At 49.0% G+C, this 23,881-nt stretch overlaps 1 long non-coding RNA gene across 3 annotated transcripts in view; it reads left to right on the top strand.

The window, feature by feature from the left end:
- Window positions 1–23,881, top strand: part of LOC121034677 (uncharacterized) — a 70,828-nt gene that overhangs the window by 19,581 nt on the left and 27,366 nt on the right. For 2 of the 3 annotated variants that reach the window (XR_005792558.1, XR_005792557.1), the window contains exon 2: window positions 8,152–8,385. The exons of the other annotated variant lie outside the window; for it this stretch is intronic. This is a non-coding gene — a long non-coding RNA (uncharacterized LOC121034677). The remainder of the gene's footprint in view (window positions 1–8,151; window positions 8,386–23,881) is intronic. 3 annotated transcript variants of the gene reach the window in all.

A 23,881-nucleotide genomic window follows, 5' to 3' on the forward strand; every position in this document is an offset into this window, starting at 1 on the left:
CAGGAGAGTGGAGGAATGTGCTGGATCCATAGCTGCAAAGCAACAGTGCCTTGACTGTGCTTCTTGACGTATGACGGCTCTTGCAGATAATGCAGCATGAGCTGAAGGGGCAGGAGCAGCAGACACGCAGCCCTGCCTCCCCCTCACCTGCCACATGCACTACTCAGGTGCATCTGATTGGCTGGACCTAAATCACATCTGGACCCTCAGCTGCAAGGGCATCCAGTAAACGCAGCTTTGGGCCTTCTTGGCTCTATAGCACAGGAAGGCCAACTGGAAGGGATTGGAAAAGATGTTGAGCACCAAGCCTCTGCACCCATCCTGCACCCACGAGGCTGAGCTAAGGCCAAGAGTCCAGGTCCAAATTGGACCAGGAGGCTTTGCCCTTGGCCGAAGCTCCCGCAGTATCCCTGTCTTAAGAAAAGAAGCACTATACTTTGAGTTCAGCATCTTGGGATCCTGAGCTCTATCAGTAACTGGCAAGTGACCTTGGACAGCTCACCCACATACATACACGTACACACCCACATGCAACTTTCAGTGGGGCGTCCGTGAAGGACTGATGGGGAACAAACTCTATAGCTTAATCTCAGGCCGAGCCCGTGTATTACAGTCATGAAGATCTTGGTCTTGGAGATCAGGCCCCTGACCATCCAGGTCACCACTCTGTGGGCCCACCTCATTCTGCTGTCATCAACTTGAAAGCCAGGGCCCAGGCATGGTGAAAAGCACAGGTGTGAATGCACATCTGGTTGGCAGCCAAGCACCCACCCTTTGTACTACACCAGAGCGACTTCAAAGCTGGGGCTGGGGCTCATGGCCCCCCTCCTTAACCGAGACAGGAACTGGTGCACAGAGAGATAGGGTGAGGAACATGCCCCAGCTTGAGGCCAGAGGCAAAATTCTCTTCTGCCACATGGTAGCCTCTAAGCCTCAGTGCTCCCATCGGTAAAATTGTCTTCCTATCAGTGCCACCTCAAGGGTCATGAGAAGGATTAAGAGACACAATCCACACACAGCAAGCAGTACAGAACCTCGCATTCAAACAGGCTCAATAAACATCTGCTACACTGTCGTGAGCTTGTGGGCTTCAAGCCACAGTCCTTACTGATGTGTCTTAGCCAGTATGTCATCATTCCTCTGTCTCTCCTGGGAAGGCCACTGCAGGGCTGCCCCTGAGCCAACAAGCATGTGTTGATCATTTAGAGCCTGACAAGGAGCTGACCCCAGGGTCTGAAGAAAGGAGTGAGCAAGTGAGCAAACTGGACCACAGCTTCTCGGCCCTTGGCTACACACTGAGAAATACCAGTGCCAGCCCCACTGGCAGAGATGGGATATAATTGGTTCAGGCTGGAAGTCAGGCACCGTGTTTCATTTGTTATTTATTTTATGGCTTCCCAGTGATGGCTTCGTGCAGTGGGAGCTGAGACCCACTGGGCCAGGTGTCCTGATGTGATCTGCTGGGTTAGGACAGAATAATAACAAGCTGTGCATCTATCTTACCAGTGTCTATGCTTCGCCTCTCTGAATCCTTGCAGGATAGGAATTAAGATCCCCATTTTATGGGTGAGGAAATTGTGGCTCATGGAGTTTGGATGACCCTGATCCACGGGCCTGGAAGATCAGCGAAGAGACAGAGGGGGTAACTTTTGCGGCCTTGCTTTGTTAATATCCCCAGGAAGAATTACTAGCAATAGAGAATCCTTCTCGAGGTTCAATTCTAGCCTTTTTGCAGGAGCTGAGTTTGGGGTATCTGCCAGAGCCATGCTGCCTGTCCGGCCTTCCTTCCTCTGATCCCAGCCAGTCCTTGTCTCCTACTGTAGGGGACATGGAAGGGGCTTCGCCGTTCTGCAGGGCAGGCTTCAGCCTGTCCAGGCCCAGGTAGACAGGTCTGATGTGGGGATGACAGGACTCCTACTTGGAGCCTAGTGTGGTTCCTTGCAGGGGACCCATCTGTGTGGTGGCTTCCGGAACTCAGCCGGCCCAGAGAGAAGGTTGTCACTTGGGCCTGGCCCTCAGATTGGCCGCTAGGTCCTCCCAGTGAGGATTTCACCTCTCTCCCAAGACTGGAGCACATTCATCACCCCAAGTGTCTCAAACAGTGAAAGAGATGGGATTATAGATGGCACCGGGAGAAAAATGGAGATTTAGCTCCCGAGTAAATGAATTTATCTATTCCCAGACCCAGGTCGGACAACGCTGGCTGGAGGAAGTCATTTATCTCTTTGAGAGATGATTTTAGAAATATAGTCATGGACGTGTCAGTGCGGTACTTTCCAACTTCAGGGTGAGATGGGAAGAGCCGAAGTGTCTTCTGCCACTGGAAGACAGCAGGAGGCCCCGCGGTGACCAACTGCTCTGCCTGACAGCGGGGTCCAGGCATCGGGTGCTAATTACCACATCCTCTTCTCAACTGCAGTCTGTGTTGTTCCCCTTCACTTCCTTTTGATTATCTCAGGGCAATTTTGAGAGAGCCAGGGACGAATGTAAGCAGAGCTGGTGCGCACATTATTACGGCCTCTCTCTGGGCTTAAATGGCTCTCTTGAAAATAGGCCTTTTTATTTATCTTCTCTTCTCCTCTCCTTAAATTGTAGCCCAGCCCTAAAGGCGTGGATTGATTGTGCATTTCCTTTGCCTTGGAATGAGCCTGTTTATCACTTCTGTGGGTCTGAAAATAGGAGAGGAGGTAGGGATGTAGGGGACATCGCTCCTCCCACCACCCTCTCCTGCCTGCTCAGACCAAAGGCAGCTCTGCCTTCAACTTTGAGTTTTACAGAATCCACGTGCAGTTTGCATTGGGGACTGGTAGGTGCAGAGTTCCTGCGGTGGTAACGGGAGTAGTTCCAGTTTATTTCCTTCAGAGCAGATGGACCTCAGCCCCACAACAGGTGCTATTAAAGGCCAGTTTAGATGAGGGAAGCAGCCCCAGAAAACCTCCCGGCCACAGGCTGCAGGTGGAGTCAGAAGAGATGGGCTCTGCACCCAGGACAGGGGGCACTATCCTGCCAGTGACCTAGGAATTTTGTTCCAGGACAATCATCTTCACCCTGACTTCTGATCTGGGAGTTAATGCCAAAGCTGCGACCAGAGGCTGGGTCACTGACACTTTCTACAACATCCTTCTAGTCTCTCCTAACTTTGACTTTGTCAACACTTTAACTCTTTTGACAACTTTTTTGGGGAGGATTGGAGTGACAGAGCCCACACACTGTGCCTTGGCTTATGCCCGTTGCTGATTCAGATGGTCCTGTACGCAACATGCTACTGTGGCACAGGGCACTGTGGGTGGACTTCCGGTGGGAGGAAATAATGCCAGCTAACCTGTACTGCTGCTCTATATGAGGCCCTGTTCACAAGTGCTTCACATCTATCGACTCATCCTCTCAACAGCTCTGTGATAGCGTATTATTATCTTCACTATACAGATGAACACCCTGGGGGACAGAAGGGTTTTGTCCTTTCCTCTGGTCACACGGCTAGTGAGTGGTAAAGCCAGGATCAAACCAGGCAATCTGGCCCCTCAGCTGGAGCTCTTAATCGCCTCCCCAGGGAACCTGTGCTGGACCTTGGGGAATGTTCCTTGGGTGGCCGGACTGCCACTGCCCCGGGCTTGGCCCACTTATTTCCACCTGGCCATATTCTAGCCTCTCTACCGGATGCCGTATTTGTAGTGTGGCCATCCAACACCCTCTGCTCCAGCCTGCGGTGACCATTCTAACACAGAGAGCTCTTCTGCACACCAGTGCCCTCAGGTCCCTCCCCACCTCCCTTTTATGGCCCCCAGTCCTCTGATTCTGGATCCTCCAGACCCTTTTAGTCTGGTCTACCTTTCACGGGTTCTAATCAGCCAAATAAGAGGATCCACCAACTTTTCCAAACAATGGATTTCCCTGCCTTAGAGCGTTCTTCCTTCCTGGGACACCTGTTCTCCTTCCCCAGCTAGCTCTTTCCTCCATCACGCCTTCCCAGACCCTGAACATGTAAGCACTAACCAACTGGGTGCCATGTGTGACGGTTGCTTTATTTGTAAAGGAAGTTTTATTGGTTTTTTTTTGGGGGGGGGGGGAGGAAATCTTAAAAAGAATTCAAGTGTATTTAAGAAAATTTGAAAAATATGGACACTCTTTCCGAAGAAAATAAAAACAATCTGGGATCCTGCATCTGCTGTCAATATTTTGGCATGTATGTATTCAATCTTTTTTTTTTTCACTTTTTTATTGTGAAATATTTCTTTTTTTAAAAAAATTTTTTTAACGTTTTATTTATTTTTGAGACAGGGAGAGACAGAGCATGAACAGGGGAGGGTCAGAGAGAGGGAGACACAGAATCTGAAACAGGCTCCAGGCTCTGACCCATCAGCACAGAGCCCGACACGGGGCTCGAACTCACAGACCGCGAGATCATGACCTGAGCCGAAGTTGGTCGCTTAACCGACTGAGCCACCCAGGTGCCCCTATTGTGAAATATTTCAAATACAGATAAGATAGAGAATTATACCTTTCCCTGGGCATCCACCACCTCTTTCATCAATCCAGTAATTTTGTTATGCATATGTGCAAATTTAGTTTTAAATACTTTGGGATGATGGTGTACAAAATGTCCACACTGTTTTGAAAGCTGCTTCCTCCCCATCCCCCACTTCATAAATCACACATACTTTCCCATGACTGACGAGTATTCTTTGAAAATATGTGCAGTAGCTTATTCAGTTAACCAATCCCCTATTTCTGGACATTTGTAGGCATATATAACAGCATATAAAAATATCAATTTTAATGCATCTTGGCGAGCATTGAGTATTACCATTTTTAGAAGATATTGTCAGTTATGAATGAAAAGAATGAATGATAGGAGCTCTTTCTTGGGAGTGATAGGGTCTCCTTGAAATGTTGTCATCACATTGCCTTTCTCCTTGTGGCCAGCTCAGTTGCCACTGCCTGGGTGAGTAAGTACGGTGGTGCTTGGGGTGAGGTCAGAGCAGAAGGCTGATTTCTCGGGGTGGCTTTTAGTCTGCAGCCAAGTCTGTAAAGTGACCATGCAGCCAAAGTAATGACCCTTCTGTGGGCCAGGCTAATGTGCTCCTCCCTTGCTGCTTGGATCAATACCATACTTACTGCAGATTAGCTAAATGAGCCAGCGCAGCTGGGAATGAGCTTCTAGAGACAATTACTATGGAAAATGCAGCCATATTTTAGTGGGCACCACATGCAGGGAAGCTTTTTGCAAATATCAATATATATTTGCTTGCTTGACAAAAACAGATCAAACCAAAGTCAAGAAATTAATCCAAATGATCGGACTGTAAATGATCCTTGTTGTGCCAAGTGTGGTGAAACCTTGACCTTTTCAGTGGTTGCTGTTGTCCAGATTGTGCTGGAAATAACCAGCCTGGCAAAACTGGCTGGTGGTTGGCCCATGCTCAGGTCTGCACGTTCATCTCGGCTAGAAATAGTGATGATGCTGACAATGAGAGCCATTCATATTTGCATAGTACTGCCTCACTCATTCTTCACCGCAACCTTGGAACGCTCAATAAATGCTTATTTGATAAATCCACTCATTCATTTCACTAATAATTACTGAGTAGCCTATGGGTAGCCTGGCATTGTTCTAGGTGCTGGGGAAACAGTAGTGAACAAGGCAGGGTCCTTTTCAGTGGAACTTGCAGCCTTGTGGGGCGAGACTGAGGATAAACAAGAAGAGAAGCAAATCACCGTTAGGGGAAGTGCTACAAAGAGAGGGAGGTGGTGATGCCTCATTTCAGCGGGTGGTTGGAGAGGGAGGCTTCTCCAAGGAGGTGACATTTAAGTTGAAATTTGAAGAATGAGAAGAAACAAGCCAGGGGTGAGCTGGGGCAAGAGGAGAGGGGGTGTTCCAGGCCGAGGGCCCAGCTTGTACGAAGGGTGAGAGCTGGCAAGGAGACGGAGACCATCAGTTCAGGGAGCGCAGAGTGGCCGTGCGGGGCTGGGGTGGCAAAGAAAGGGAAGGACAGCATGTCCTCAGGCAGCCAGAAGCCAGCACACACGGGGCCCTGTGAGGCACGGTAAGGAATTTGGATTTTGTCTTAAGGGGGCTGGGGTGAGAAGCCATCAAGGGGCTTTATAAAGGGGAAGGATAAGACCCAATCTACATTCTAAAAAGCTCACTCTAGGGGCGCCTGGGTGGCTCAGTCGGTTAAGCGGCCGACTTCAGCTCAGGTCACGCTCTCGCGGTCCGTGAGTTCGAGCCCCGCGTCAGGCTCTGGGCTGATGGCTCGGAGCCTGGAGCCTGTTTCCGATTCTGTGTCTCCCTCTCTCTCTGCCCCTCCCCCGTTCATGCTCTGTCTCGCTCTGTCTCAAAAATAAATAAAAAATAAAAAATAAAAAAAATAAAAAAAAATAAAAAGCTCACTCTAGGTCCTGAGTAGGGAATGAAAAATACCCTCTATTCGTTTGGCTAGCTGGTTCCAGAAGAATAACAAATGTAAGCAGCCGGGCTGGCCAGATGCGGGGAACCTCAGGTAGATCCTCTGAAGGGCTTTCTGGGATTTGAGGACCTGCCAAGGCTGCAGGCTCTGGTTCTGGCTTTTGTCCGATTTCAGGTCTCATCTCAGTTTCTCTTGCCTGTGGGAGGGTTTGTCACCGGCATGATTCTCGGCTCAGTTAAATGAAAGGCAAAGAATGGAAGGAAAAGGGAGAGCTGGGAACCCTCGAGTGCGTGTAGCAGGAATATCCGTCGTGCCCTCCCAGGCTGGGGTGCTCCAGTGTGCTAGTTTTCACCCCAGAGAAGAGCACGGGAGCCCCTTCCCACTCCCTGCTTGGGGCCCTGGGGCATGTGGGGAGGTGTCCTCCAAGGGGGAGCCCCGCAATGAGTTGGGCAAAGGCTCTCCCTTGCTCAATCACTGGGCTGTTGGTGACCAGGGTTCAGGGAGTGGGTGGCCTGAAGTTTCTCTCTCAGGAAGAGTGGAGGGCTTCTGGGCAGAGCCACCTGGCCCTCAGGCTGTGCCTGGGTTCTTGCAGTCACCACCCAGCACTGCCCTGGCCACAGCCCACTCTTGGGCAGCCATCTGTGATTGGCTCTGGTGTCCTGCCTGGGACCCAGCAGCTCCCCTCTGGTGGCTCCCCAAAGTCTCCTCAGTTCCCACCACACCTTCCTTACTGCTCCACATGGCTATCAAGTGGAGAACAGCTGCAATGCCTTTCTCGTGTTTGCAAACAGGCTTCCATTCTAGACCAAGAAGTCTGGAGTGTGGGGAATATGAGGGCAGGAGGATAAAGATACCAGTTCCCTTTAAGCTTTTAGCAAAGTATACAGTTAAACAAGCACTCAAATGTTTAAAGGGTCAACACTGAAAGACTGGGAGTAGAATGTACAACTTCCACAATGATAGTAGGGAAGGGGCTAGAGAAAACATGGCCAAGTAGGTGGTTAGATGCCTTATGATATAGCAAGTGATAGAGAACGGGGGAGAGCTCAAAAGAGAGAAAGAAAGAGAACAAGTTGAATTTCATTTCCTAAACAGGTTGAACATTCTTATCCAGCCCCAGGAAACCTGGAGGCATAGTCTCTCAGGAGGTTGATGGGTGTGGGGAGGCCATGACAGGCATCTCTAGTGCCCGTGTGTGCCAGTCAATGACATACACATCTGTTACTCCACAATTTTAAAGTCCTTGGGGGCAAGGTCTGACCCAATTCATCTCTTTATGTTCTCAGAACAGGGAGGTCCAGCTCCTGCAGAAGGACTATGAGTGTGTATTATTGTTATCCAGCGCATGCTTCCTTTAGGCTCTTTGGCCATCTTCTGAAAGCAGTGAATTCTGATCCCACTCTGAGGGTAAAGGAACAAAATGAACAGAGAAGCTCAGGGACCCATGCGAATGTGAACCTGCCATGGATGAGACCAAAAGACAGAAGACTCTGGGTTTGGGGGCATATGAAGCTTTCTTATCACACTGGCTTCCTTTTCCAGTTCCTTCCCTCCCCTCTTTTGACATTTAGTTAGCAGGTTGAAACAGAGCAGTTCCCTGAAAGGGATGTGTGAATTTCCCCTTGTGAGTATAAGAAACTTGAGGGCCTCTATTAAATTCTCTCAGCCCCAGAGCATGGGGAACCATGTGAGACCTCTGACATCCCAGAGCTGTGGTGACAATGGTAATGTCCATCGTTCTCAGGAGCCTTCAGGATGAGGCATCGCAAAGATGGCTCGTACCCAGACCGGTGACCTCCAACAGAGACACGCCAGGAAGGTGGAAGGGGCCGTGTGGCAGGATCATGTTCTGGACTGGAAAGTACGTCTGCTCATTACCTGACCTTTGCTAAGTACACCAACTAATGGAGCGAGAGACGTGAAAGATCTTCACAGGCCATGTGGAAATGTAATTCAAACCCAGCTCGAGGAGGTCACCGTAAGTTAGATTAATTTTCATCCAGCCTTTCCTTACAAAGCTAACCTTTGCCTTACAGAAAAGTTCTTTAAAAAGAGATAAGTCAGTGTTTATTCGGCATTTGAAGGAGTTTTAATCCTAGCAACCCTGTTGGAAGCGTCCCCTTTTTTGGGGGATTCAGGCCAGGGAACTGTTTATTGATCCTTTACCTCAAAGATAATTGTCCTGGGTTTGAAATCTATCAAGTATTGGAAATTCAAATTAAGCCATTTGTGAAGTTCTGTTTAACGAGGGTTATCAACTGCGAGAGTCATTTATTAGCAGCATGTGTCGGCCTCCTGGCCTCCTCTGCCACTCCTGCGGGATCCGAGGCCGCTCTCCAGGTGCCCTGGGCTGCGGTCAGTGGGCCCTTTCTTTCGTCCGGGCACCTCTGCCCCACAAATGATGGCACCTGTCACTCTGCCAGTCCCCCACCAGTTCTCTCTCCATCCTGACCCTTCCGTGTCTTCTCTTCCCCTTTCATTTTCCACTCTGTCTCTCCTCTCCCCTCTCTGTATTTCCTGTCCCTCTCTTCTGGCTCCCGTCCTGTCTTTCAGTTTCCTACCTCTTTCCCACTTTGGTCTATATCCGTCCCTCTCTGCTGTCAGCGTTAAGACCAATAAGCTTTACCAAACCATCTCACATCAGAGGCCTCTGAGACTCTCTAAATCCTTCAACATGCTGCAATTTGAAAGCAAGAGATCCTGTTATCGAAGTTTATCACCCATTTTTTGTTCCTAGCACTTTTTATTTTGGCCTGAAACTATCTTTCACCTGCTACAGGCTGCCTCCTAAGTGCTGGGTCTGGGGCTGATGGTCAGTTTCCCATACCTCTTCCTTGGCTCTCTGGGTTCTCTGGAGTGTGACCTTGTGTTCTCTCAGCTCTAGACTGGAAAGTTCTACTGCTCATTGGAAGCCTCCCTTCCTTTGGAGCACTTTAACTATCTGTTCACAAGATTTTGTCAGTCGTGAGGTTTCTTGTAGGAGATAAAGGGCCAGATTGGAGAGATGCTTAGAGAGAGATGGTTGACTGGACCTGGAGAGGCATGTGGGAACGGGAGACACTGGAGAGGCATCCTCTTTCTCCTCTTCCTCTCCCTTCCCTTCCCTCTTTCTTGTCCTCCCTTTCTTCCCCCTTACCCTCCCTCTTTCCCTCCTCCTCCCTCTCCTCCCCTTCCACTTCCTCCCCCTCCTCCTAGCCCTCTTCCTCCTCCCCCTCCTCTTTCCCTCTTCCCTGTTCCCCTCCTTCCACTCCCCCCCTCCTCCTCCCCTCTCTTTTACATGTCTCCCAGTCAACCCTCAAATCTTTGTTCATGCCCAGTCCCCTGTAAAGCCCCATATGAATTTCTTGCATGTTTGGCTTCATTCCTCTTTCTTCTACTTCTCTCTGCCTTAGACTTAGGAGGGAGAATTTCCCTAATGAATTTTTCAGAAAGCTCCCTTCAGCCCTCTTGCTGCTCCTTGCTAGCCACTCTCTGCCTTTTGGTCCTTGAGGACCAACCAGAGAGCCAGTGTGTCATTTTTAAGAACCTTGGTTTGTTTTAAGGCAAGGAATCAAGAAGGCCACCCCCTGGCGGCAGTGTACAGGGAATGGGGGTGGGGGGTGAAGACGGTAAGGATGACAAAGCATCTGGGAACCAGGCTGTAGAACAAAGCTCTACGGAGCTGGGATGCCTCCAGGGTGGGTTCGTCGGCAGCAGAAACCCAAATCAAAAGAACTTGAGCTCTGGATATTTCTTGGCTCCTGTAATTGGCTTCTAGCCATTGGATCCAGAGCCTCCACAGCGTCATCAAGACACTACCTCTCTTGAGAGGCAGTATTGCCTAATGGTCAGCCAATGCCTGCATTCGAATCCTTTCCCTGCCTCTTATAAGCTAAGTGACCATGGGCAAGTTACTTAACATCTTTGTACTTCCATTTCTTCATTTGTAAAACGGGGGTAAAAACAGTACTACCTTATAGGGCTGTGAATATTAAGTAGGTTAATGTATGTAAAATGCTTACACACGGTAAGTGCTCTATAAGTATATGCAGCTGTGCTAGTGTCTTGGGGCTGGCGGGACAAAGCATCACAAACTGGGTGGCAAACAACAGCAATGTACTGTCTTGCGGTTCCAGATGCGGGACATCAAGATGTCGGCAGGTCCACAGTCCCCCTGGAAATGTAGGGGAATCCTTCTTTACCTCTTCCGAGCTTCTGGAAGTTTGCCAGACATGTTTGGAGATCCTTGTCTTGCGGATGTGTCACTCCAGCCCTCTGTCTTCATGTGGAATTCTCCCTGTGTGTCTTCACAGCATTTTCTCTCCTTGCACATCTGTCTGTGTGTCTAAATCCTTTCCTTCTTATAAGGACATCAGCCATATTGGTTGAAGGCCCACCCTCATGACCTCATTTTAACTTCATTGCCTCTGTGAAGACACTGTTTCCAAATAAGTCACATTCAGAGGTACTGAGGGTTAGGACTTCAACATAATTGGGCGGGGGGTGGGGGGAGCACATTTCAGCCCATCACAGCAACTATTATTCTCTCTCTTGCTCTTGCTTTCTTTCTCCATCCCCTTTAGTTTCCTCGGTGTTGGCTTCATTCAGTGACACATTTTCCCTAGGCTTTGGCAAAGATGGTCATTGCACTTCTGGGCTTATAGTCCACCGTCTTAGCACTGTATCATTTGTTCTAATAGTTTCAGCGAAAGTCCCTGATTGTCTCTGTCTCTGCTTGGACCGTGTTCCTGCCCTGGAGCCAAGTCCCTACGACCAAGGGGATGTGGCGCTCACACTGGCCATCTCTGGAGCCAGGGGTTGGGGTTCTGGCCATTGAAACTGAGTAGATTATGAGTTGGGAGGTGGTCACCCAGAATGAGCTCCCGGATCGTGCTTCCCAGAGAAGAGGTGCCGGGCAGACATGAGAAATACATGAGCTTAGTGCCTTGAAAGAACACAGTCAAGAGGCCTGTAAACTTGTCTCCCATTCTTTCAATGCGGTTATCTGAAGTCAGACTGGGTTTATTTGGGGGAAGATGGTCAAAGAACTGGGGAAGACCAATGGACAGGAGGACAAAAGGCAAATCTGAGCTCAGCGTGAGGAAGTGCTTCTGATGCACAGAGCATTGCCTTGAGAGGGGTCGTCATCCTATTCCCAGAGATGAACAAGAGAGGTCGTGCATTTTATTGAGAATGCTGTAAACACAGTTCACACAGGGCAGAGGGAGTGGACTTTATCAGTGAATTTCAAACATTCATTACCGTGACCCACGGAAGTGGATTTATATTTTGAACCAACACACACACTCAAAACAAAAGTTTCATAAAGCAATTTTATCTTTACTACAAGCAGTGCACTCTGACCTAGTCCCTTCTCTTCTATTTCATTTTAAAAACACTCTTACCTCAGTAAATTGATTTCCCAGGCCGGAGTTTGGAAATCTGGACTAGATGACCTCTGAGGTGCCTGGCAGCTCTGTGATTCTGGGACTCGATGACAGGTGCCATTGGGCCAAGAGGGAGGAGATGTGGTTTGGTATTACTGAACATCACCAGTATGATTAGTGGTGACACTGGGACTGGGGCAGAGCTCTCTGGACACCCAAATTAGTGTTCCTTTCATACAACCTGCCGGCTGACTTCTAATTGTTCTTCTGGGCCTTCTCCTCCATCTTTGGGTGACGGCCCTGTCGGCCTATGAAATAGAGCATTTGTGACCACATCAGCCCTTTGCCCAGACACCTTCAGGAGTTCTGCCGTTGTCCACAGGGTAGAAGTCCAATGTCTTCATCTACTGAACACCCTGATTCTCCCAGGAATCTCTCCCACTGTTTCCCAAAGCTCTATCCCTTTGAGCTGCCCCTCCCCCTCACCCAGGCCTTCAATCCCATCCTCCTCTGGGCCTGGGTGTCCTTCCTCCCTTTTCCTTGTCCACATTCTCCCTGCCCTACCAGGAGCAGCACCATGCCCCTCTTCTGGGAAGCTCCCCTCTTCTGGAGGGGATGAGCCCACATTCCTTAGTGGAGTCTGGGAACCAAGCCTTGTAGACCAACATGAGGCCCCCGCTGTCACTCTGAGTAGCACAGAGAGACGCTGGAGGGCTTTGAGAAGGTAACTGGACTCATGCTGTGAAAGCATCGCTCAGGCTGCCATGTGGAGAAGAAAGAGTAGGTGAATGAGGAAGCAGAGGGAGAGCAGGGAGCCTGCTTTTCCAGGTGAGGATGGAGGTGGCTCGGACAGGCTGACAGTGTGACAAGTGGTCTGATTCTGGACAGATTCTGAAAGCAGAGCCGATTTGGTTTGCGGACAGATTTGATGTGGGACTTGAGACAGGTAGAGGAAGCAAGGGTGATTCTGAGGATTTTAGTCTGAGCAACTCAAAGGGAGGAGCTGCAGTGAACTGAGACGAGGAAGCCTGGGTATAGAGGCGGCCAGTGGGGAGCAGGTGCTCCGCTCTGTACAAGTTAAGGCTGAGACCCCGTTAGCCCTCCATAGCTGAGGCAAGTGACCTGCACACCAGGGACCAGAGGGCAGGGCAGAAGCACTCCAGGGCTGGATCAATCGGCATATAGACTCTCTGTTGGTGGGGTGTGTGTGCACACACATGTGCGTGTGAAGGATGTGCAGGAGCAGTTGGGATAACCCATGATGGCTGTCCTGGACTCAGGGCTGCCTTTTCCTGGTGTGTTTGAGGCCAGGCGCCAAGGGAACATTTCAGGGGCTGCCCATGCCCCCCTAGAATGCCACAATGGGCTCAGCAGCAATGGGCCCCTGTCCCTGAAGCGAGGGACTGAGGAGTGGTTTCGACACTGTGGGGTGGGACAGGTTGTCTCCAAGGTCCCTTCCCGGTGTGATTCTGGGATTTTCTGCAGCACCAAGGGCTCCTCCCCCCTCACTCTTCTGGGTTCACACACCTTGCCCTTGCCCTGCCTTGTGTCCGGTTTGTTCTAATGTGGAGATGTTCCTGGTACTTCCCTTGTTTTACTCTCAGTCTCCTCAAACTTTTGAAAGATATTAGCGTGCAACCTGAAGAAGAGAGGGATGCTGACAAAATGAATTCTGACAAAGATAATTGCGTGAATCCTTTGTAGCTCAGCCCTGAACATGGCTCCACACTGTCAGTTTTTATTCCATTCAAATCTGGAGTCGAACGTCCGTCTGCAGGTGAGGCAGTGCTGGGAGATGAGGAGGACAGGAGAGGGGGCGCAGGCCAAAGGCAAGATTTAACCCCCTGTGGCAGGAGCCTTCTGGGGACAGGGCCACAGCCCCATGTCCTGGGGGCTTCCTTTGGCCTGGGGACCACGAGAGTCTCTGGGATGAGCGGAAAGACAGACAAGTGAAAGGCTTAGGGGACCACCACATTGGCACCACCTGCCAGGCTGGGAATCGCAGCCTTAATGAACATTGAGTTTCTTGATGAAACGGGCATAGGCTTGTCCCCGGTGGGTGAGAAGAGGGAGCCACTGGCAGGAGGGGGGGTCATAGTGACCTTGCAGAATTGCACTGCAGCCGCGGTCCGCAGGGTTCCCTGCCGTCATAGCTGACTGGGGCCACCACTGCTATAAAGCGTGTCTGTCGTGTCCAAATGCTCTCAATCCAAATTTCCCAGCTGTTGTTCATTGGACTGTACCCCAACACCCAGGCTTGTGGTCTTTTTTTGGATCAGGAGCCAGTGCTCTCAGGGTACTTGGTGCACATGTCCCCAAGGATGGACCAGTGGTTGAGCCTTTATCTGTCCTGGCCCCTTGGCCTGGAGTAACCTTCCTCAGTGTCCCAGTTTCCACCCTGTGAAATCCAAGTCACCCATCAGCACTTTACTCTGGGCCTCAGAATCTTTCTCAGCACGGGCTCTAAGCAAGTGCCACTGAACAATGAGCATTGATGAGAGAAATGAAGCATATTTAGCATCCCTGATCTAGAAAAAGGACCAAAAACTTAACCAACATTAGTGTTTTAGTGATGTTGGAATTTAGTTTACATGTAACCTATGCTGTGGGTATCAGAAGCTGGTCTGGCCCCTGTTATGACAAAGTTTTTCATAATTGTTTGGTGATGAACATTTGATCATTCTGTGTGATATTCTTAATTAAGACCACTGAGATGAAAGGGGCTGATGGAGAAGCCATCCTCCTGGGGGTCGTGCTGAACCACTTCTTTGCTGGTTAACACTATGAGAAAAGCATATGGACAAACACCTGAATTCTCCGAATTAGAGGTCCAAACATCTAGGTGATTATGTCTTATCAATCACTTCAGTGAACAAATCAGTCAAGCCAGTAAAACTGGCCCAAACCCTTATCCAGGTAATTTTCATAGAAATCAGCCACCCAGAGCTAGCTAGGGCCTTTCCTTACTTCTTTATTTGGGATGTTCTCCTGGCCACCATTGCCCAGAATAATATCGCACAGAGCTAGGGGTGTACTGGGAGGGGGAAGGTGTTTAATACAGCTGAGTCACCTGAGATGGCTTTCTGGCAAAATGAGAGTAGTCGGATTGGAAAAGTAGCAAGTCAAGGTGCACTGTCTATCAGCTAATTCTCGCAGCTGTGGGGTCCTTTTTTTGTAATGAGGGCTTGTGCCCAGTCACATTCCAGAACATTCTGGAGACTTGGTGTTTGATTCCACAGCTTTGAATGAGCACCCATAAGAGGTTAGACTTGTTGGAGATCAAAAATATGGTCTAAATGTGTGTCAAGGGACTCCTTCCAAAACTAGTTATCACCTGGTTGGTGCCAGGCACTGGGCAGGTGAACTAGGTGAGCGGGAGTCAGCTTCTGCTCTCAGGAACCTCACATACTAGTAAAGGTTGAGCCTGGGATGCGCAGAACTGTAAGACAGGCAGAATGCCCAAATAGAGATGCAGAAGCTATTTCATGGCAGTCTGGGGGAGGGAGAGCCCAACTCTGGGGAGTGTATGTGTATGTGCATAGATCTGGGAAGATTTCAAGGAAGTGGCGGCACTGAGCAGAGCCCTCACAGCTGGTGAGGGTTTGGAAATGGAGAGGAAAGGACACCCTTCTGTCCTTTACTCGGGACCTGGCACACTGGAAATGCCCAGGAAATGCTTGATAATGAACTGCTGAATCCCTGAACTTCTAGTTTTCTCCTTTGGGCCCTTTAGGCCATCATATGGTATTTACAAAAATCAGTTCTGGAAGCAGGATGGGCAAGACAGACACAATCCATCACTTTATCGGAGCTCTGTTTTGAGACAATGAAAGCCTGGTCAAAATCATTTGGAGGCAAGGTACAGAAACCTACTTGGAGGGCAGGTAAAAAGAGGAAGTTAGGAAAACACTAGAGACTCTATGAGCATCCAGTTATAAAAAGTGTGGACCTCACAGGAACCGGAAAGACCTCAGGTGTCTAATTTTTCCATTCTCCCCTCTACCACAGAATGCTTGGTTTCTTTTCCATCTCTTGGACTTCTATTACATTCTGTTGGCTCTGCAGACTGGCTTTTCTCCTTGTTCATCTTCTCACATATAACCCATCAAGACATCCCCAAAATGGTACCTTTAGCCCACAAGCCTCCAAGGCCTTCTCACTCCATTCCCTATGGCTCATTGGCCAGTGTCAGTGTCCTGGCTCCAGAGTCTCAGGAGACAATCTGCTGGTGTCAGTTTATGTTAGATATCTGCCCAGTCAGCTGGGAGCAGGGACACAGCCATCACACATTGTGGATGTCCCCTTCCCAGCTATTTTTCCAAGAAAAAGGTAAAGAGGAAATGATGGGCTTCTCCAGCAGGAAGAGTATCCATTTCCTGGGCTGTTGCATAGCGTGGGCTTCCACACCCAACCTTTCATGGACTTGAACTACACAGAGGGTGGGTGCTATTCCTACCACTATCAGTGTGATTGATAGTAACATACCATGAATAGCTTAGCAAATGCAAGGATAGTTGTCTTTGTCTAACACAATCTACCTGGCACCTTTTCTCCCTGGAGTTAATCAGGCAATTTTAAAAGAACAGTTTATGATGGCACTGAAAGAAGGAATTATGGGAGATATTTCCCCCTCCTCACTGCCAGGCCAGCTTTTAAATGTTGATACCTGCTCTCCTAGGCTCCTGGGTGGGAGCTGATGTCTATGTGCTGACTGCCCCAATGGAGACACAGCCAACATTTGGACCTCAGAGTGCAGATTCCTACAGAAATAGATTATTAAGTGTTTGTTCTGCGCTCAGGCCAGCCCGTAAAGCCTATGTAATAAACCTTTTGTGGACCCTAATGGCCATTTAATACAAGCTTCTCTACATTCATGTGATGGAAAACAGATCTAGAAGCAAAACTTTTCTTAGAGCTAAAAGGAGACTCTTAGTAATTCTCTGCAATCCTGCCTCCTGCGGGAGGCCCAGGAGAGAAAGGAATGTATTCAAGGTCACACAGCTCTTCAGTAGCTGGACCGGCAGCTGAACTAACAATGGAGCTGCATCACTGGTAAGTAAACAAAATTCCAAGTCCCTAGAACTGTGTAACAAATAGGGGGTTGTTTATCTTGAATATTGATGTTTGGGAAAAAGCAGGTTGAATTAGATCGTAGATGATTGTCAGATACCTTCATGAAATACCAAAAGATTTCCAAATACCAAGTATTTTAAATAAATTCAATGTTATAATGCATGAAAACCTTCTCTCTCTAGATTGATAGATACAGAGATAATTTTATTATATAAAGTATGTACAGATATAGATAGGTAGATAGACATATCTGACATATATATACAGAAAGGAAACAACTAGTGCTTTATTTTGTCTGTTCCTTTTAGAAGCTGAAATTACATTTCCTTCTTATCTAGAGGAATGTAGAGCAGTGTTGCATAAACATAGAACTTTCTGCAAATGATGGAAATGTTCTGTATCCAGTACAGTAGCCCCTAGCCACATGTAGCTATTGAACGCTTGAAGTATAGGTAGTAAAAGAGAGGAGCTGAATTTTTAAGTTTATTTAGTTTTAATGAATTTAAATTTAAATGTGACTAGCCACTCATGGTTAGTGGCTATCAGTGGACAGTGCAGCATAGCATTACTATCAAGCTTATTAGCCAAAATACACTTGGAGCTCTCAGGTGGACCAAAACGAGATAGAATGGGGAGAGCAAAAGATAACAGAGATGAAGAAAGATGTTTAATTAAAGGTGACCGGATGAAAGTTAGGGAGAATGCATGTTTATGTATGAGAGGGCATCTGAGTTGGTGTAAACCGAGTCATTAACGTTAAGAGGCAAGGGGGGGGGTGCTGGATATATTCAGTATTCTTGCGTGGGCTTAAATGAGCAAGATGGTGAAACAGCAATGATTAGACAGTTCCTGTCTTGGCCACCAGGGGCCCCCATTGGCTCAGCACAGTTTGGTTGCTGAGGTGAGGTGTGTGTGATGGGAGAAGGAAGGTGAGACTCAGAAAAGAGTGGGGGTAATGGCTCATCAGTCTGTGGTAAGCAGTGCTCCAAGTACCTTACAAATAACAATCCTATGAGGTATGTCAGTACCATTTTATCACCCCCATTTTACAGATGGGCAAGTAAGGCACAAAGGAGATAGGTAACTTAGCCAAAGTCACAGAGCAGTGAAGTTCATAGTCAGAAAGTAAACTGAACCACCTGGTTCCAGAGTCTGGGTTAACTATTATGCTCTGCTATTCCCACGAGGAGCCTGCCTCCACATGGTTCTAGGCCAGCCTAGAATGTGTAAGTATATTGGCACTCAACTGGATTATCTTCATTCATCCCTTAGCATTAAGCTGTTGTGAGGGTACATGAAATATTGTATTCTTTTTACCATTTTTTTTTGTGCCTATAGCCACTTCTCATTCATTTATGCACTCATGTATTTTTTTTAATGTTTATTTTTGAAGGAGAGAGAGACAGAGTGTGAGTGGGGGAGGGGCAGAGAGCGAGGGAGACACAGAATCCGAAGGAGGCTCCAGGCTCCGAGCTGTCAGCACAGAGCCTGACTATGCACTCATGTATTAACAAGTAAACATGAAAGATGATACGAGCTGAGGATAGGAATATGAAGGATCAAAGGAGCCTGTCCTTGGAACTTATAGCTCAGCAGGGGCGACACAAAATGGGCAGAAATACCTGCCACACAGGGTATGAAGGGCTGACTGTCCAGTATGAAGGAGCAGAAACAAGAGGAGAGAGGGCATCCCGACAAGGTGGATTGTTTCAGAAGGCTTCTTGGAGGAGGGGGCCCTGGAGCTGAACCTTGAGGACCAGTAGCATTCAAACACGTCCACGTGTCTCCATTTGTGGTGTCAGTGCCCTCCTGCCGCGCACTGACAAACTTCGTTGTTGCTGGGAGGATGACCTGTGAACTCAGCCTCGTCCGACCCTAACGGCCCCTGGTGCCAAATCCCTCACTGTCACAGCCTGGTGTGCTGGTAGGAAGCACACTGCCCGGGCTTCTCCCGCCTCCACCACACGCTGACCTCTTTCAAACTCGCAAGAGCGGCGAGAGCTTCCCTCCGAGGCCCGACTTTCAGCACAGGTCTGGCCCGCACTCCGGGCGCCTGGATTCCTCAGAAGCCGGCTCCCGGGGCCTGTCCAGCAAGGCTTGGAAGCCCAGGTCCCCGCAGACCTGCTAGTTAATGAGTTCTGCAAAAACTAGGTCTGTCTGTAATCGAAATGGGAGTCCAAGCCTCGCACGGTCCCTGAATTAATTCAGTCGTGTTAGAAAAGGAGCCAGGCAGTGCTTCCGCCGCTGCCTGCAGGACCCACGGAGGGGTTCCGTGTGCTGTTACTTCCATTTTGGGACCCGTTGTTTTTCATCACTTCAGCACAATCTGGAAAACACTCTCCAAGTCTATTACTCCTGTCTCCTGCTGCCACACCGAGGCAGTTGTTAACAATGCCCTCTGCCCACCCCAGACCCCTCCTCTATTTAAATACCAGTCTGATGGGCAGAGAGAGCATTTGATGACTGCTCCAGACTAAAAAGTTCCTATTATTTTATTCCCTTCTTACTCTCACTCAATTTCCTTCCAGATGGGGACAGGTGGGTATAAAATAAATGGGGCTGGAATTACAATTACAAGAAGACAGGTTCGGATGCAGCAGGGAAATTAGATGTGGCTGGGAAATTTGTCTAGGGCCCGATGGGTATGTCCCCTGGGGGTTTGCAGGCCACCACTACCACCACGCCCAGCCTGGCTGTGCTCTGAATGGTCTGAGAATGGGGAATCAGAGTGACCAAACTTCCTCCCCCGACTTTAGAGTGGTCTGAGTATCCTGACTACAAGAAAGCAGAAATTCAGCAAGGATATCTTCTCTCCTGTCTTTACTCAAATACCATCTCCTCCGGGAAGCCTTCCTGGATTACCCCTCCTCTGCGCTTCCCCCTCAAACTCTGTTTATATCTCCATTAAATGTGTTATTGGTCTATGGTGCCCTTCTGCATTATGAGCCTGTCTCCACTGTCAATGGCTAGTGGCTTCCTGTACAGAAGAGGCTTTGGTGACAAGTGTGTTGGAGAATGACTCTTCTCTCCCCCTTGCTTGCTGTGTGACATTCTTTGTGTTTCTGGTCCTCAGCAACTTCGTTTGCAATATAGGTGACAAGACTCACCTTACAAGGCTGTTATGAGGAGTAAATGAGATACCAGCCCTCTTCTCTCTTCCTCACAACCCTTTGTATCCACTATTATTAGGGCACTGGGGTTCTGGAGCCAGACTGACCTGGCTTTGAATTTTGGATTCCACCATTTTCTAGCTGTGTCTTCAGTTTTGCTGCAACCTCTCTGCGTCTCAGTTTCTTCCTCTGTAAGATGATAATGATAACCCTGTCTCATATACTTGTTGGGAGGGTAAAATGGGATAGTGCGTGTCATGTGCTTAGCCCAGGTCTGGCACAGAATAAACACTTGAAAGGTTAGCTATTATTATTGTTATTGTTGTTATTAAAATTGTGAGCTGGTGGGGGCAGCAATACCAGCCCTGTGGTCAGTGAGTGTTGAGTATGAAGAAAAGGAAAATGTTTTCATCCTAAACTGGGGAGCACTGTGCAACTGTAATGCTCAATCATGTTACCCTTTGTCAATCAGGGATGATTGGGACGTGATGCAGGTAATCAGAGAATATGGTCCTGGAGGGGTACCCGGGGGTACCTGCCCCTTCCTGGTTGTCACAGTGCCCCTCAGCCTCCCAGCTCTTCTAGCCTCTGCCAGATGCAGGGGAGCCGGAGGTGACAGATACTCACTCACTGATAGCCAGAAATTTAACCCAGAAGGAAAGAAAATCCATGACTGCCAGCTCACATGCAACCAGGAGCAATTGCTAATGAGTCAAGGTCGATGGCCGGACAGACAAGAAGAACCAAGGGAAGGGTTGGCATCTGCTGAGGATGCTGATTTCCAAGATTCGTCCTGTGGTAGAGCAGCAGAAATGTGCTTGTGGAGTCCTTGGCCTTCCTTCCAGGCTGTGGTGGCCTGGCGCTGCCCGGAGCTGTACCTTGGAGCCGTGGGCTGTGTCCGTGTTTGTGTCCATGACTGTGTCTGTACCTATCATAGCTAGAGTTTCAGAAGGGCTTATTGTACACTAGTTTACATAGACCAGACTATGTAATATTCAGTCTTACCATGACATAGATACTAGTTTCCTTACCATGAAATGGGGACAATAAGCCCCACAGGCATTAGTCAGATCAGCTAAGTTATGCTGTGGTAACGAGCACCTCTCAGGTCTCAGTGGCCTGAAGTGTCCCCGGTAACATTGCAAGTCCTTCCTGGATCAGCCACGGGCACTGGGTCTGTGCCATTGCCATTGTTACCCTGGGGCCCAGACTCCCAGAACAATAGTCGTGTGGAACGCTTCTGGTCTCTTGACAGAGGGTGAGAGTGGATCATGCACCATCATGAGGCTTCCTCCTGGACGGTACTGCTGCTCACGTTTCACTGGCCAAAGTGAGTCGTGTGGCTACCTCTGACTCCAGGGGGTAGGCATGTGTAAGACTACTAAGTGCCTGGAAACAGAACTGGAAGTATTTGGTGAACAGCAAAAGGCTACCATGTTACTGTCTAATGTGGTTTTGGGATTGAATGAGTTCATATACATCATATACTTAAAATAGTGCCTGGCCCTCAGAAAGCCCTGCATGGATATTAGCTAGGAACAACACTACTATTTCTATCATTTGTTTTAAAGATGAGTAAACAGCACAGAGAGGCCAAGTAACTTGCCCAAGGTCACACAGGTAGGGAGCAGAGATTCCCTAGGGATTATATTCCTAACTGTACAACCCCGCCCCCAGAGCATCAGGCCCACTCTGAGAGCCAAGGGTGGGTCAGGATGGGCACGACGTGCTCTCAAAGAACACCCAGTCTATTGGAGGAAGAAGAGGGAAGCTATCATTTAGTGAGTGCCACGAACACAGTCTCACGGAATTCTCACAACAGCCCTGAGGTAGGGATTATTGTTCCCATGGCTGGGATGGGGAGACTGAGGCTCAGAAATGTGAAGTGATTTGTTAAAAACTAAAGGCTAGTGGAGGGTGGAACCAGGATTTGTGTCCCACCTTTTGGATTCTAAAGTCTGTTGGACTCTAAGCCACCGCGGCACATGGCCAGTGGCTTCTCGGATGCTTTCACAGGGGACAGCATTGGCTGTTGGAGGGCACTTGGGGTGAATTCAGAGATGAACAAACCCCATGGTATTGACTCGCTGAGGAAGATGTATAGGGGAGGCTCTGTGAGGATCCCTGAGGAAGCAGACATGGCTTCCAGTTGGTGAAATCAGGCAGGCTTCAAGGAGGAGACAGCATTTTCCCTGGGCTTTCTGGATTGGATGTACAGTGATGATGGGGAGGAAGTTGCAGAGGAGGGAGCATGATCTGGAGAAGCAGGACTTCTGTTCAGGTTGTTTGGGGAGCCAGACTGTGGGCTGTTTGGGGGAGAAGTGAGACCGGCATCAGACCTGATGACAGCGGGATGAGCACTGATGGGTGCACAAACCAACTTCAGGGCCACTATCTATGTTGGGATCACAGAGTAGAATGTGTCTCATGACATTCCGGCAGATGACAGCAAATGTCTGGAGGAAGGGGTACTCTGCTGGCCATCTCTGTGCTCAGATGTTTTCTCTCTACCCTTCTCCTTCTTCTCTGTGACCTAGAAGGCCGAAGTCCGTGGCCTGCATCCACCAGGCTTCCTCCTCTCTGGCTTCCTATGTAGCCAGTGGGAGGCACCAGCACAAGACGGTGGGGTGGGGGGTGGCAGAGAGAGAAGCTGGGGTGTTTATCCCCTCAGCTGCCCCCCCTGGTGGCTTGGTGGTGGCTGTGCCTATGAAGGTCCACCGCTCCTGTCAGGGACCCCTTACCATAGATGCAGCCTCCTGCCGTCCCTTCTGGCCCAACAGTGGTACCACGGCTCCCTTCTGCTGCTAGGGTGTTCCACCATCCCATGCTGGTTTTTCTTACCCCTGGCCACACCTTAATAAACAACCTTTTCACTAAACTCTCTCCAATCTACTCTTTGGAGTGAGCCCTCTGTCTCCTTCCAAGACAAGGCTCTTTCCTAATTGACACAAAGATGCCATGGGACTAGCCACAGCTTCAAAAGCCTTCTGACCTTATTCTATGGCATTTGGGGAGTTATTCCCAGCAGGGGGATCAGCGAGCAACCCAGACTCCATCACCGATGCGGTGGCCGAAACAAAAGTGCAGGGATAGAGCAGGGCGTGGTGACATTTTCTGCCCTCCTCCTTCTCCTTCTCCTTCTCCTTCTCCTTCTCCTTCTCCTTCTCCTCCTCCTCCTCCTCCTCCTCCTCCTCCTCCTCCTCCTCCTTCTCCTTCTCCTTCTCCTTCTTCTTTTTTGCAAGACTCCTGGCACCTAGTAGCAGCCCTGTGAATGTTTGTCATACTGAGATCAATGAATTCTGCAAGCCGGAGCAGCAGAGGCCGGGGCTTAGGGCATTGGTAACGGTGACCCCCAGGTGATTGTCCCTCTCTGCTCTCCCCTGTAGGTGCCCCCTTAGACTGTGAGCCCTCTGAGGGCAATCTGGGCCTCTTCTCTTCCCACTTGTGCCAGCACAGCCCTGTGGAAGCAGACGGGGGTGGCTGGCGAAGTGACCTGAGCTGAGTTGAGCTGGCTTGAGTTGGCCTAAAAAACCCCTTTGGGGCAGTCCCCTGGTTTTCACTGGAAGATGAGAACCTGAATCAGAGAGAAGACTGACTTAAAAAGGATTTTAGAAAACACCATTTTATTCTTTTTCAAAATGTACAGCAAGTAATCAAGAACATTCCTCCTGAGTCCAGTGCTATTTCCTCTTCAGTTCACTGCCCCTCAAGCCAAATCCCAAGTCTGCTTTAATGAATATAGAAAACTCACTTGTCATTAGTTGGACAAAAGCTAATGGACTGGAGTCCTTGAGGACAGTGGGTCTCTTGAGCAAATTAAACACTCCCCTTGCAATCTTGAAGCCTATGTTAAATTGTTTATCAAACTCTGCTTTCCCAGGTAGCATTCAGGTGAAATTTCTGGCCATTAAGTCAGAAAATTTTA

This window comes from Herpailurus yagouaroundi, unplaced genomic scaffold, assembly GCF_014898765.1.
Source record: "Herpailurus yagouaroundi ecotype Mexico unplaced genomic scaffold, PumYag 160, whole genome shotgun sequence".
Lineage (NCBI taxonomy): Eukaryota > Metazoa > Chordata > Mammalia > Carnivora > Felidae > Herpailurus > Herpailurus yagouaroundi.